Here is a 15,949-nt window from a genome sequence, read left to right on the forward strand (position 1 = left end):
TATACTACAAAAGATCGATAATTTTTTATCGACGTATAAAGAATTCTCGAGATCGATCACAACTCGAGATTTTTATTGAAGTGTTATTCGTGTTATCTTTTTATTATTATTTTTTTTTTTTACAGATACAAACGAACACGTTTGTATGTTTATATTAAAAAAAAAAAAAAAAAAAATGTATAATATGTATAATATGTAATGATTTTTATTTTTCTCAAAGTACCATCGAAAAATATTCGTACGCGTATCGTATGTCATCATATGGTATATAACTTTTAACACGGCATACCTATATGAATAAAAGAGAGAGAGAAAGAGAGAGAGAAAAAACAAATTTTGTTGAATCGAATATCCATTTATCTTCAACTCGAAAAGTTAATAAATATTATTTATATAATCTATCTCGTTTTATAAATAAAACACACATACATTTATATATATATATATGTTCTATTTATAAATAGTAGCACATATTCATATTAACATTTTATTACATTTATTATATCTATCATAATCGAAAACTATGCTCATATATGAATCGAGTGTTATTATGTATCTATATATTTTTGACTCAATACATACATATATATATAAGAGAGAGAAATATGAACAAATAGATACAAAAAAAAAAGAGAAAGAGAAAAACAGAAAGAAAGAAAGAGATCCTCGATGTAGCTCGAGGCGAATCGACTCGACAGCGTGAAAAAGAGTAAGCCGATGAAGATCTTCGTCGAAGAAGGAAGAGAGAGTGAGTGATGGAGTAAGAGAGTAAAAGAGAGAGAGAAAAAAAATTACTCATCCGTGACGCAATCTCGATGTGATGTCAAGGTAACACCCGCTGCAACCAAAGTCCCCTGCGGTTTGCACTAACAAACCCGTGAAATATTATCGTTCGGCCATACTTGATGGTTTCGCGCGAGAACGATTGCATAATATTTTATTTCTTGTTTCTCTTCTTCATTAATAATCGACAAATACATATCTGTCTCTATGTGTGTGTGTGTGTGTGTGTGTGTGTGTATGTATACGTACGTACGTCGATCGATGGATCATCGGCCAAGGCCGATCGGACGACGATTTACGATCGATTTATGAACTGTAACATTCGTCGAGGTGATCTTTTTTCTTCTTTTTTCTTTTTCATTTTTTTTCTTTTTCTTTTCTTTTTTTTTAACTGGGCTCTTCGTTAAAAAAAGCATAGGAGGATATGGACGATGATCGATCACGCTTTGTCCATTCGATTATAATCTACGATTCTGTACAATCGTAATCGCGATATGTGCTATTACGGTGCACGATGTCATTTAAATGAAACGAGAGAAAGAGTGAGTGAGTGAGTGAACGAATGAGAAAAAAAAGAGGGAGAAAGAGAGAGAGAGAGAGAAGGAGAGAGAGAAAGGAAGTGACAGCAATGTGTCTTCAACATTTATCTCTTCTCTTCTATTATTTTTCTATTTTTTCTCTTTTTCATGTTTTTTTTTTTTTTATTCACTTCTCTGTCTCTCTCTTTCTCACTTTTTCCTTTCCTTCATTTTTCTTCTTTTAACGTTTTTCTTCAAAAGCCTCATTCAAGAAAATTCAAGAACGTTAACTATACGTTTATAGTTTAAAAAACAAAGATACAAAAAAAATATATATATATATATATATAGAATAGAATGAACGCGCGTTAGAAAATGAGGAAAATGGAGTAATATCTCACGCGTAATTATCGATCGAGCGGTTTCTCGTTAAAATTCATAGAAGTACACCCGACGTCATGTTTTACATCAATTTTCTTTACTCTTTTACTTTTCTCTTTTTCTTTTATTTTCCCCTTATTTTTCTTTTCCCTCCCTTCGCAAACGGTTCCTAGTCAATCGTTTTTCGTTCGTTCGTTCGTTCATTTTCTTTTTATTTATTTTTTTTTTTTTACTTCAAGTAATCTATTCTTTCCAATGAAATTTCATTTTCCAAAGTTTCGACGTTACCTTGGGACATAATGAAAGGTAAACAAAATATAGAGATTGAGATAGAGATAGAAATAGAGATACAGATAAAGTGAAAGAAAAAAAAAAAGAAAGAAAAGAGTAGTATTCAAATATGGTCCAGTGAGAAAAAAAGGTGGCTATAGGTCATTCAGGTTGAACTGCGATCAATCAAGTGTCACGTTGCAACGTCATCCAGAATTACCTGTCATGAATCGCGTTAAGCCTTCAACCCCTGCGAGACTGTCGTTCGAAGTACATACATACATACATACATACGTAGAGATACATAGATACATATATAGATGCGCATATAGTAACATGTACTTCTATATATTTGCTACTTGTCGTATATAGGATGTACATATATACATACACACATACATACACGATCGTATGCTTTCGATAAGTCGATCACGACAAGCTTTTTCTTTCTTTCTTTCTTTCTTTCTTTCTTTTTTTTCTTCTTCTTCTTCTTTTTTTGTTTTACCGTTTAAATGACAAACGGTATCTTATCGAAAAATTTTATCGACTCGATTAAATAATATATCGGTATCAAAATACGATATTTTTATTTATATAACTAGAAAAAAGAAAGAGAGAGAGAGAGAGAAAAGATGGAGAAAGAAAGAGATATCGAATGATAAATTCTGTAATACACGTAAAAATAATTTATTATCTCTAATAAATCACATAAGTGTGTCTACGCTTTAACGATAATAATGGAGTACCTAAACGATAAAATGCTCTATCCTAATTACTTTCTATTATTTGAAATTTCAGTAGAAAATAGTAAAAAAAAAAGAAAAAGAAAGAAAGAAGGAAAGAAAGAAAGAAAGAAAGAAAGAAAGAAAAGAAAACAAAATAAAAAAGGTCTATTTCATCATTACAAGAAATCGCTTGTAGGAATTTCGTGCAAAAACATATATGTACGTACATAAATCCATCCATATATACTTATATACGTACGTACAAACATACGTATGTACTAACGCATGTACCTATAGAAATGAGGTGTATCATGCTCACCTATATATTTGCTTTCCATATTTGTCTTCTTTTTTTATACGTGAGATAAAAAAAGAGACAACAACAAAAAAAAAGTATGAATGTAAGGATAGATGGTAGAGTGAAAAAAAAAAAGAAAAAGAAAACAACAGGAACAAGAAGAAAAAATAGTAGATATCGTCTCGTCGATCGATCGATCGATCGATCGATCGATCAAATCGAAAGCAAACGTTAATTTCGATGGATTTTCAAATGTGTCCATGCGTAACACTTGTTTTAAACACATAACCCAATGTACATGTATATGTAGGGTATATTTGTCGTATTGGACGCATCCAATGGACAGAATTGAGCGAAGCTACACGCTCGGTACACATTGCGCGTTGCGGATACGCTCGATATTCAACGTGCTACGGGACCATACTGGGACGATTTCCTTATGCAAAGTGGACGTGTCTCGTGCAAACGATCGAGAAGAGAGAGAAAGAGATATAGAAAATAGAGAGAGAGAGAGAGAGAAATAACGCAGAGAGAAAAAATACGAAAAGAGAGAAGAAGAGAGTCCGTTAAAAAAGTAACATGGAATTTAACCGTGAAAAAGGGGACCAAAAATAAAAAAAAAAAATAAGAAAAAAAGAGAGAGAGAGAAATAGGGTGACTCGAAAAAATATATTCTTCCATTTCCTTTCTCCAGTTTGTTGATTTGATTATTTCGTATCGTGTTACAAATATTTCCCTATTTAATCTCATCCCATTGGAAATTTGTCGTACTTCAAGTTAATCCGAAAGCTTCGATTCTTCCATTACGTAATATCGTGTCAACGATCTATTATTGATATATTATATTTCCTATTTCACGTACACATATCATACACACACACATACACGTGCGAACGTATACATACATATATAATATAATATATATATATATATATATATTTCCGCAATTGTTCAAGCTTTATTTTTAAGGGCCGCTTATTCGAGACGTACAACGATAAAACCCCTTTGTCAAAGATTCTTTCATTTTCTCGCTCGATCCTATCCTCTTTCTCTCTCTATCTCATTCTTTCTTTCTTTCTTTCTTTATTCTTTGCTCCTTCCGGACTTTTTTTATCCCATCGTTCTCTCTCTCTCTCTCTCTCTCTCTCTCTCTCTTTTTATCTCTCTCTCTTTCTCTCTCTATGTTTTCTTCAGTGGCTGCTGCAGTCTCTTTCAAAATCGTCGACCGAACGCGTCACAATGCATAACGATGCATTCTGGCACTCTAGCCTTTTATCGAGTGCGATCGACCACGTTGAGTAGAGTTAGAGGGAGAGAGATAAACTCTGAAAAAGATAGAAAGAGACAGATAGAAGAAATATGCACACGTTCTTGCCTTCTTTAGCTATGAAAAATCGTTCCGACTGCCAAGTGAAAAATACGATCGTAATTGTTCGTTCGCGAAAAGGGCCATGCATTATGATAGACCTTCTCTACCTTCCGAAAACCCTTTTTCTTCTTCCTCTTCTTCTTCTTCTTCTTCTTCTTCTTTTCTCTAGCTTTGCTTTTCTAAGCTTTCTAAACGTCGTAGAAAAAACATCGCGTACACACGCACGTCTCGTTTCTTTCTATCTCTCTTTTTTCCTCTCTTGGCACGCGTCTTTATTTAAAACGATCGAAGCCCTTCAGGAATTCTCTTTCTTTCTTTCTTTCTTTCTTTCTTTCTTTCTCTTTTTATTTCTCTTACCATCTCCCTTTTTTTTTATTTCAACTTGCACGAATTCTTTTCTAAATAAGGGTAATACCTAAGACTTAAAATACGTTTCTCTCATTGCTGCAATTCTCTTTCGATATTTGGCCAATTTTTTCATTCATTCATTCATTCATTCATTCATTCATTCATTCATTCATTTATTCATTCATTTATTTATTTATAATACGTTCAAAAAAAAAAGAAATTTACGTTATTGTAATTTCTCTCTAAAGCTTTCTATTCTTTTTCTTCCATATTTTTTTCTACAGATGTTTTTCCACCTTTCCTCCATTCTTTTTCTTTCTTTCTTTCTTTCTTTCTTTCTGTTAAAGCAACATCCGTCACTGCAGTTTTCTTTGTGCGTTAAAAGAAAAGAAAAAGTAGAAGAAAAAAAAAAAAAAAAGAAAATTGTCTACGATAAACAAGTGCCTCGTACATACATATATCTCTTTTCTTCTATCTTCCTCTCTCTCTCTCTCTCTCTCTCTCTCTCTCTCTCTCGTGATAAAGAGAGAGAAAAAAATCGATCGATAAACATTATTGAAATATTATTAACGTGCAACGACATATCGAATATAGATCGTGAATAAAAAAGCGTACCATCCTACCTCAAAAACTTTCCGATTATCTATGACAGCAGGAACTTTGCTTTTTAAAAAAATCAGCCGATCAAATCCACTCTCTTTGTCTCTCTCTCTCTCTCTCTCTCTCTCTCTCTCTCTCTCTCTCTTTCTCTTTCCTTGTCCTTTCCTTCTTGTTTCTCAACTTTCGCATCTTTCACCCTTATCTCATCTCGTCTCCACTCTCCTCTCCTCTCCTCTCCTCTCCTGTCGTCTCGTCTTCTGGCACTTCGATCGAACGTACCCCTCCACCACCCTCTCTCACCCTCTCGTTTTTCGACCTCACACCAATGTCACACGCACGGGATTCATCACTCCACGAAAAAAACAACCCATAAAACGATCTTTAAGTACATACAAAAAAAAAGATCCTCTCGAAATATCTTCCCCTCTCTCTCTCTCTCTCTCTCTCTCTGAATCTCTATCTCTCTTTCTCTCTTTCACTGAACGTCCTCGCACGTAACGATCGTAACGTATTCGCATAGCCGTCGATAATTTCGAGGACGACGTTCGATGATAAATTTTGATACGAGCATCCTCCAGTTATTAAACGATATATTAATCATAATCGTCGAATAATTTCTGATAGATATATACTATTATTTCCTTAACTTTCCTTTTCTCTCATTTTTCTCTGCCTTCTTCCTTATATTCATACATACATACATACATACATTCATACATACATACGTTCTTTCTTTCTTTCTTTCTTTCTTTCGTTTTATCGTAATATCTATGTTCGTTTATGATTCAACAACGACGTACCTTAAAAGTACGACACGGCTCGCGGCTCGCGAGGAACTGACGAGGAGGAGGAAGACTAGCCAGCGCGGCAAACTCTCCCTCCTCTCTCTCTCTCTCTCTCTTACTCACTCACTCCCTCTCTTACTCCCTCTCTCTCTTTCTCTCCCTCTCTATCTCTAGCTCTCTCACTCTCTCTGTATGTGCCAAAGAGAGGGAGGCTTTCGAAGCGAGGCCGAGGACGAGTGGCACAACCCCCTACCTACCTACCTACCTACCTACCTACCTACCAACCTACCTACCTATCTATCTACCTACCTACCTACTACCTACCTACCTACCACCTACCTACCTATCTATCTACTCTTTCTCCTTCTCGTTCACGAAACACTCTCGACTCTAACCAGAAACGCGAATTCCTCCTTCGTCCTGTTGGGCCTCTTCTTTTTTTCTTTCTTCTTCTCCCTTTTTTCTCTCTTTTTTTTTATTTTCTTTTTCTTCTTCTTCTTCTTCTTCTTCTTCTCTTTTTTTTTATTATTATTTTGTTTTTTATTTATTTATTTTCGTCTCCTTCTTCTTTCTCTACTTCGTCTTCTCTTTTTTTTTTGTATTATTATTTTGTTTTTCATTCATTCATTTATTTATTTATTTTCGTCTACTTTTACTTCTTTTTTTTTTTAATTATTATTTCGTTTTTTATTTAGTTACTTTCGCCTACTTTCTTCTTCTTCTTCTTCTTCTTGTTTTTCTCTTTCTTCGAGCACCTGTGGGACTTCTATACTCTCTAGTCTGTCTGGTGATGATCCAGACGTCAGTTCTGGATCTTCTCGTAATGTACGTGTATGTATGTATGTATTTATGTATGTATTTATATATGTATTTATGTATGTATTTTAATTAACGATTTCCGATTCGAATATTGCTTCTTTCTTTCATTCTTTCATTCCTTTGTTCTTTTCTCTATTTTTTTTTTTTATTTCGTTATTTGATTTCCCTTTTCTTTTTTTATTCGATATCGAGAAAAGCTTACGAGAAGAATCGATCTTTCTGCGTGATACCCGAAATAAATTTAGATTTCGTCTGGCGGATATCCCGAATTGCGGATTCGTGTTTATATTTTTCCAACGAAAAAGAGAAAAGAGAAAAAAGGAAAGACAATAGGAGAAAATAAAGGAACATCTAAAACATTTACATTTAGACTTTTGATTAATTAATTTATTTGTTTCCGAGTTGACCGATTTTATAAAAAGCAAAGAAAAGAGAAGAGAATTAGAAAAAGAAAGAAAAAAGTAAGAGAATACTTCTCTTGTTTCTTTTTTTAATTATTTATTTATTTCATTCTTTTTTTTTTAATAATATATATTTTTATATCATCCCGAAAGTTGATATACGTGGCTATATTTTCATTAATAAAAATTCTTGCCACTTTGTGTTAAAAAAGTTTCTGATCACGATTCAAAAGTTCGAGAATTTTTCGATTGGTGCAAATAATACTTTCGTTATATCGAAGAGCTTAGTATAAATATCAAGATACTTTTACGATTATCCGAAATATATTAATTTTCTCTAAAAGCCTCTTCTTATTTCTCTCTCTTCATTACATATATATATATTTCTTTTTTATTTTCAAAAAAATCAAGGACAAACAAAATATATAGTTCATCGATTTTATTATTTTTATTTTCTTCGTTTTTTTTTTCTTTTTTTTTAATTTCGGATCGATTTTTTTATCTCGTCACTTCTTCAACGTCGATCGTCGATATTAAAAATTTTGCAACGAACGTGAAAGAGAAAAACTATCATCTGTCACTTATCTATCTCGATTGAAAGATAATATTGAACAAAGAAATAATAAAATTTTTTATCTTTCCAAAAGGGTAGAATCTCGTCGAACGGTCTCGACCTTACCCTAACACGCGTAGTTTTGGCACAGTTTCGAGAGCGCGTAACGATCGCGTCCCAAATCAAAAGCGCAAGTATTCCGAACTGTTCCTTTGTCTTCTCCATTGTAACCCAGAAACAAGTTACGTTCCATTATGTCTTTTCCTCTTCGAAAGTTGCATAATATGTAATGTATATATACATATATATATATGTATATGTACATACATATGCAAATACCAAGTTAGCTTTGTCCTTACGATGTGTCTTCGAAATGTTTTATTAACGTCGCACTTTTTCGTATATTTCCTATGTCTATCTTTCCTTTTTTATTTTTTAATTCATACATGTAAAAACAAAAAAGAAAAAAAAAAAGACACTTACAAGAGGTAGCTGCATTAGAATCAGTTCGAATGAATTATTCTTAAGAGATAATATGGTTACGTTATGACGAGATTCATCGTCGTCATCGACGAATATAATTTATTAATATATGAATATGTATTATACGCACGGTAGATATTGGTTCGTCGTTCTTCTTTTTTTCATTTTTTACTTTTCTTTTTCTTTTTTCTTTCTTTTTTTTTTTATTATGTAGAAAAGATATCCGCAGGCAAGAAAACACGACGAGACGGGACAAAAGTGGAACAAAAAATAAAGAAAAGAAAAGAAAAAAAAAGAGAAAAAAGAAAGAAGGAAAATTAAAAAGAAAAAAGAGTACAAAACGCGAAGGGGTGGAAAAAAATCGAAAAGGCAGCTTGAAAAAAAGACATACAGTGACCAGATTGTTTGTTCGTTGAAAGATATGACGGACGTTAAGCTTTTCATCCGCTTTTCCAACTGGCAAATATCGTAACGGAGCTATAGTATACTTTAAACTGAACCGTTCGTTGGTTGTACGTATATAAAACCCGTGGATAAAGAAACTTTTATATATATATATATATATATATATATATATATATATAAAAGTGATGTATCGTGATAGGACTATATAGAAAATCGATGTTGGATCGATCAACAGTTTTTGATTTTTCCCAGAAGAAAACTAAAGATCGTTCGAAGAGATATAAACGATAAAAAAAAAGAAAAAGCAAAAAGGAAAAATAGAAAACGACGATTACAGATCAACGATGAAAACTTTTCGAAGTTAGAAGCGTTGTTCGTCATTAATCAAACGCGAGTACGCTTTTCGAACGATCCGTACGAGATATCTAAGCTATTACGATATATGTCGCAGTAATTAATTATAAATAATTAATGAACGACGAGGTACACGTATACGATTGTTTCTGAAGGGAAGAAAAATACAAGAGATTATTATATTAGAAATTATATTACGATATATCATGAGAAGATTGTAATTTAGAGAAAGACGTGATTTTTCGTGTATTCTTTGTAAATTCTTTTATTTTATTTTATTTATTTATTTATTTATTTATTTTTTTTTTCATTGCCAGTTCGTTGCGACGGATATCCGGAGACGGATTATTCACGTTGAATCGTTTCGACGAACGTATCGGCATACTGAATGAGGGAGAGGAGGAAGGCACTCTCTTTTCCTCTCTTACTTACTCTCGTATACACACACACATACATATATAAATGTAACGTGTGTATGTGTGTGTGTATGTGTATATGTTTATCTAACTATTTATATATATATATATATGTATGTACGTATGTAGAATTTCACTCACCCATCGATCTTCCAAAAGAGCTTCAAAGGACGAAGAGGACAGAAGTGTGTATATGTATGTACGATGTCCCTTTATCGAACGTGACTCACGTCACTAGAAAGGTTTCTCCGTCTTCTCGAATTTCTTATTCTAACGTCCAGAGATTATTCTATTAGTCTTCTCTTAATCAAAAGCTTGTTCCATCGTTGATAAAGAAGAAGTAAGAGAAAGATATATAACTCGTACGATTTCATTCGATCTAATCGAACAACGTTAATTCTATTTGGATTCAATAATTATTGATATAATTATATAAAGAGAAAAGAAAAGTAAGTAAATAATTATTATTCAATTAGAATCATATGTATACGTGTGTGTGTGTGTATGTGTAATTAGAAATAATAGACGCAATTTCGTTGAATAGGAAAATCAGCTGATTCTTGTTCTCTATTTAACATATATGAATCAAATTATTATTATTAGATTATATACATACATACATACATATTTATATATAAAATCTAATAATATAATTATTATATATATATATATATATATATATATATATATATATACACACACACGATATCGAAATAAGATTATATTACAATTATAGTTACGAGACGATAAGATGAAAGATTTTTGTAAATTGCTGACGAAGCTCGATCGAAGATAAAGAGATAAAGATAGAGATAGAGATAGATCAAGATAAACAGAGAGAGAAAAGAAAAGAAAATATCGCTCGATATTTATTGCGACGTCACTAATTATTTGATACACTATCTTCGAACTTTCACTATTAAATATTCGTTCGTTCGATGAAATTCGGTTAAAATCGTCGATCGTTTAACTATTACGCATGATGTATAAACGTTTAAGCCGCACTCCGATGATAAGCGAACGAGCAAAAGCTATATTATACGAACCGAGGACGATAGCGACACAACAGGTGTTGACTCGTATAGCTAACGAAAACGACTGAAGAGTACGAGAGGCACGTTCGGTGTCTGTAAATATTATGAACGCCGACTCCGATTTACCTATGTATGCTTTCTGTTAAAACGAATGTATACATCGTATACAGAATATACGCGTGTGTGTATATACACATCTATACGTACACAATCAAAGATATTACGTACGTGACTTTGAAAATGTCGTTTACGAAACACTTTCCTTACGAGTCTCTACCTATTCTATATTTTTCTAAACATTCTTCTATTCGTCGTTAATCTGATATTTCGCAATAGTATATCGAAAAAGGAAAAAGGAAACGCAAAGCTTTCATTTCTATTTTCCTCTTTCTCTGTTTCGTTCGATAATGATTTCTCGTTAATTTAGTTAGAAACGTCGATTAAAATTAATAAACGTTTTAATTTTATCGTCTTGTACGTACGTATGTATTTGTGTATTTGTGTAGGTAAATTATTGCATGGTTTAATAAATTTTTTCATGGTAATAAAAGTTCAATTATTTATTTTCGTCGTTATAACTTAATGGATGTAAAAGAAGAAAGAGAGATACGAAGATCGTTTATATATTTCTTTTCAGAGCTCGTATAATTATTCCAATTTTCAATCGACGTTTCGTTGGAATCCAAATAGGAGATATTAGTTGTATCGACATTGATACGAACGCGTGTCGGATACATACGTTATATATACGATCGTACGTATTCACGTTGATGAGTTTTTATGTCATTCAGAAAGAGAGAGAGAGAGAGAGAGAGAGAGAGTTAGAACTCTATACAGTTATAACGAGATATCAATTAAGTTATACATCGTGCTTTTGTTTAAAGGTCGAGCGATTATCGTAAACGGTCGTATTGTCTCTCGATCTATTTCAACCTACGTACTTTATCAGATTTTTTATTTCGATATTTTGTTGGAGACGAGAAGGAAGGGACACGTGAAATGTATTATCGAGTTTGTTGGAAAGAGACGACAACGACGACGACGACGACGACGACGACGACGACGAAAACTTGACGTTACTGGCGTCTAGCCAAGCTCGCTTTTCAAAGAGAGTTCCCGCAAAACAACATTTGCTATCATCCCGCCCTTTACTTTTTCATGTATTTATGTATAGATAGAGACATAGGTATATATCTACATATGTATGTGACTAAGTGAAAAAAAAAAAAAATAAACAGAGAGATAGAGAGGTAGAAAGAAAGAGAGAAAGAGAAAGAGAGAGAGAGAGAGAGAGAGAGCGATAGAGATAAAGATAAAGAGAACGAGAGAGAAAGAAAATGCGTGTGTTCCACTGTGTTTACAGACATGTGGTTTCTCTATGAAGGTAACGGTGTGGTCTGATTAAAGGGCAAGCAAAGAAGGGACCGTTGGAGATACTCGTTAAGTCCTTCTTATCGCGCGGAAGGCTCTTTGATATCTGCTTGGCTGAGGAGTACTTGAAAAGAACGTTGATGCTAACAGCATTTTGCAAACGAGATGTCTTCTTCTTTATTTTTCTTCTCTCTCTCTCTCTCTCTTTCTCTCTTTTTCTGCCTTTCTTTCTCTTTTGCTCTCTCTTTCCCTCTGTGAGTTGTACTCGCAATAAGAGGGTATAAAAAGGATGGTGAAAAGGGGTGAAAAAGACGCGTCTCTCTTTTTCATTTTTTTTTGTCTTCTTTTTCTTTCTTTCTTTTCTTTTTTCTTCTTCTTCTTCTTTTTTTTTTTTTTTAATACCTCCAACGTTACGTCAGTGCGCGGTGTTAGGCTTTTAATCGCGTCGTAAAGGCCGCAGGGAATAAAAATTTGGCAAATGACGTAGAAACTACGAGGAAACTATATAAAGCAATGATAAAGCAAGCAACTAAGTAAGTACGTTATTATATATGATTCTTCGGAAATGTAAAGATTCTAAAGAGAAATAATCTCTGGAGGTACAACGGGCGAGAGGTATACGGAAACTTTTGTGTAACTTTTAATTAAATCCTTTTCTTAGGAAAGACGCGAACAGGTGTCGAGTTACCTTATTTTAACATAGCGATTATTAATTACTTCATTAATTGGCCAATAGTTTAGATGCCCTGCTAAGTTTCGAAACTAATTTTTACGTCTTTTTTTCTTTCTTTTTTCTTTCTTTCTTTTTTTTTTTTTTTTTTAATTCGTCGTCCTCGACAATCACCGTCTCTAATTTTGCACGTTGCGATCATCAAAAAGAGAATTTATTGGGCGTGACATTGCCCGCCTGTTAAAACTTTAATTTCCATTTTAAATTCTACTTACATTAGTCCAGTGTGTATGTGAATAAATATTATGTAAGACGTAACAGTGTATCCATATTTTTTAACAATTTTGCACTTTGCTAGGTCGAGCGTCGCTCGGCGTTCTTTGTTAAAGCGTATCAACAATTTTTTGTTGGGAAATATTTTATTTTCGTTGGGATGAATCATGTAGAAAAAACGTGTATTTAAAAAAAAAAAAAAAAAAGAAAGAAAAAAGGAAGAGAAAGAGAAAAAAAAAAGAAAATTAATGCGGGCAAAGGATTATTTTTTATTTCGCGTTCGAAATTTTTCACTTTTTGTCCATTTTTATCTCAGTCTCTTTTTTTTTATATTTTTTCTTTGTTCTTATTTTTTTTTATTTTTTTTTTATTTTTTTTTTAAGTACAAGTTACACCGAATATGCGATATAAATGTACGAGTACGAGTACGATATCGTAACTTTCGCATTATATAACTCTTGCGCGGACACGAAAAATATTGTGTCATAGGAAGATCAAACAATACTTTTAATTAAATCTATTCTTTTTTTCTTGTTTTTCTTTTTTTAAATGTCAACGTCGATACCAAATAATCGATTATATAAGTCAGTGTTTCTCAATACTTTTACGTACTCCAACCCTGTCACATATCACTCCATACGTCACATAATAAATATTTATACATATATATAATTGTTATATATATAACAATTATAATAAAATAAAAGATACATTACACATACACATATATATATATATATATAAATTAAATTTATAAACTACATACAGGTTGTATAAGAAAATCAAATGATATACATACGATCTTATAAAACGATTTTTTAAAAACTTTTATTTCTTTTCATTAATTAATTAATTAATTTATTTATTTATTTATTTATTTATTTATTCACTTTTGGTTACTTCACTTTGAGAATCACTGAACAAGTAATCATTTATTTCCTTGTAGCTCGCTCAAGTTACATCAATTTTCTTTATTTTTTTATTATTTTACGATGAAAAATAGCCGACAAAGAGAAGTTAAAAAGATATATAATCTGATATAAAAGGAAGATTTTATTTCGTTGAACGATATCGTTAGGCTTATCGCTCATTCATATCACTCTGAAAATCCTTAGGTTAGTCAGTGGTGGTCTCGTCTTGTGGTAGCAAACAAGATGCTCGCTCGCCAGCTGTTACCTTGCCAATAACAAATTCCTATGTTCTATTTGCAACAAGTAGAGATGACTATAATGGTAGATATAGTTGATAAGGGTTGGTACTATCTAACCAATGGGGAGCTAGGAACGATGGCTATCAAACAATTGGAGCAAACCGGACGCATTTGACATTTTTTGGAAGCATGCCAACGAGCTATGAAATTAAACGATTTGTTTGTTTTCATCACGCTTAAGGCAAAATCACGTGATGTGTGTGTGTGTGTGTGTGTACATGTATGTGTACATACGTGTATTTGAAATTTCTATTTAGAACGATTTGTAATGCATTTGTTGGAATAAAAAAACAAAAAGAAAAAAAAAGAAAAAGAAAAAATAAAAATAATTTCTAAACTGTCAGTCAACGTAATTTGTTTTTTTTTTCTTTTTATCGAAAAAAAATTAATAGATACACTTGTAACTTTTAGCTATAATTTATTTATTCGATAAAAAAATGTATTCGACAAAAAAAAAAGAAAGAAAGAAACATATTAAGATATTATTTAATATGATAGTCTAAGTTGTATCATAGTTATATTCGATTTAAGTGCGATTAATATACTTATAATCAATACACATAGTTACGATTAAGTTAATGAATAATATTCGATTTTTTGTGCGTTATTTTGTTTATTTTTATCTCCTTTATACGTCGAAACAACTTTATTTCACTTTTTATTTTAATCCTCGAATAATCGAATAGTCAGCAAGCATGAAGGCTTTGGATATGAAATAAGAATTAAAATTCAGCGTCGGAAAAAATCAAGCGAGAGGGATATGCAGTACGTATACGAGTTATATATAGGGAATTAATTTCTTTTTTCTTTTTCTTGTACTTTATACGTAGGCGAATAAAATATATCTCTTGTCTTGGATGAATATATTTGAAAAAAAAAAAAAAAAAAAAAAAAAGATAAGAGAGGATTAAAAATCATTCGCAATCCGTTTGTTATTATGATCGGATAAACATAAGTACGTATACATATATGTGTGTATATATATATATATATACCTAAATATATATATACTTAAATTCAACCGAAGCGTTCTCGATTCCACTCTTTGAATAATGAAGGAAACTTCTCTAATAGAACTTTACAAAGTTCTTCAGTAATATATTAATGAAAAATAGAGAAGAAATTAAATAATATTTTTATTAGACATATATATATATTATGTATATGTTGATACATACACAAATATTTATATATGTATGAAAACGAAAAATGTTAATCGGCGTATTAAACTTTTACTCGTTCTTTTTTTTCTAATTGTTTTTTCTTTTTCTACCTCTTCTTCTTCTTCTTCTTCTTCTTCTTCTATGAACTAACTTCGAACTAGGAGTTGCGAAATTCTAAAACAAGAACATCCACGAAACTCGAAATTCGAAGTTTGCAAAGAAGAAATGGTGCGGCAAATGAAGCTTCCTCCCGAAAATCCACTCGAGTTATTATTCCGATAAAATGACCATTTCGTAACATTATTGTAATAATAAAAAATTTAACGAGCACAACGAGAATCTATTAATAAGAGAAGGAAAGAAAAGCAAAAAAAAAAAAAAAAGAAAAAGAAAAAATAAATTCAATAAATTAAAAAATATATGACACATCAAAATAAGAAATTAAATAATATAATAAATTGCAAATTTAATGAATTAAATAAAAACGAACAAATAAAAGAAAAAGAACGATTCATCGTTGTAAAAATTGACGTGCGTCGGAGCACGATGGAAATGTTGGCATCTCAGACTTGAATTTATTATTGTTAGTAACTATAAGTTGCTCGAATGCAAATTTTATAACTCTTGTACCTAACACTTGTGCTCGCGTTTACTGCCAAAATATTCTACGCATAAAACGTGAACGGTAGTAGTAAAAATAATAATAATAATAATGATGAT

General features: G+C 31.8%; 1 protein-coding gene across 3 annotated transcripts in view; it reads right to left on the minus strand.

The window, feature by feature from the left end:
- The window catches only part of LOC127066821 (uncharacterized), an 81,636-nt gene that overhangs the window by 60,852 nt on the left and 4,835 nt on the right, over positions 1-15,949 (minus strand). The gene's annotated exons all lie outside the window — the stretch shown is intronic.

This window comes from Vespula vulgaris, chromosome 10 (genome assembly GCF_905475345.1).
Source record: "Vespula vulgaris chromosome 10, iyVesVulg1.1, whole genome shotgun sequence".
Taxonomy (NCBI): domain Eukaryota; kingdom Metazoa; phylum Arthropoda; class Insecta; order Hymenoptera; family Vespidae; genus Vespula; species Vespula vulgaris.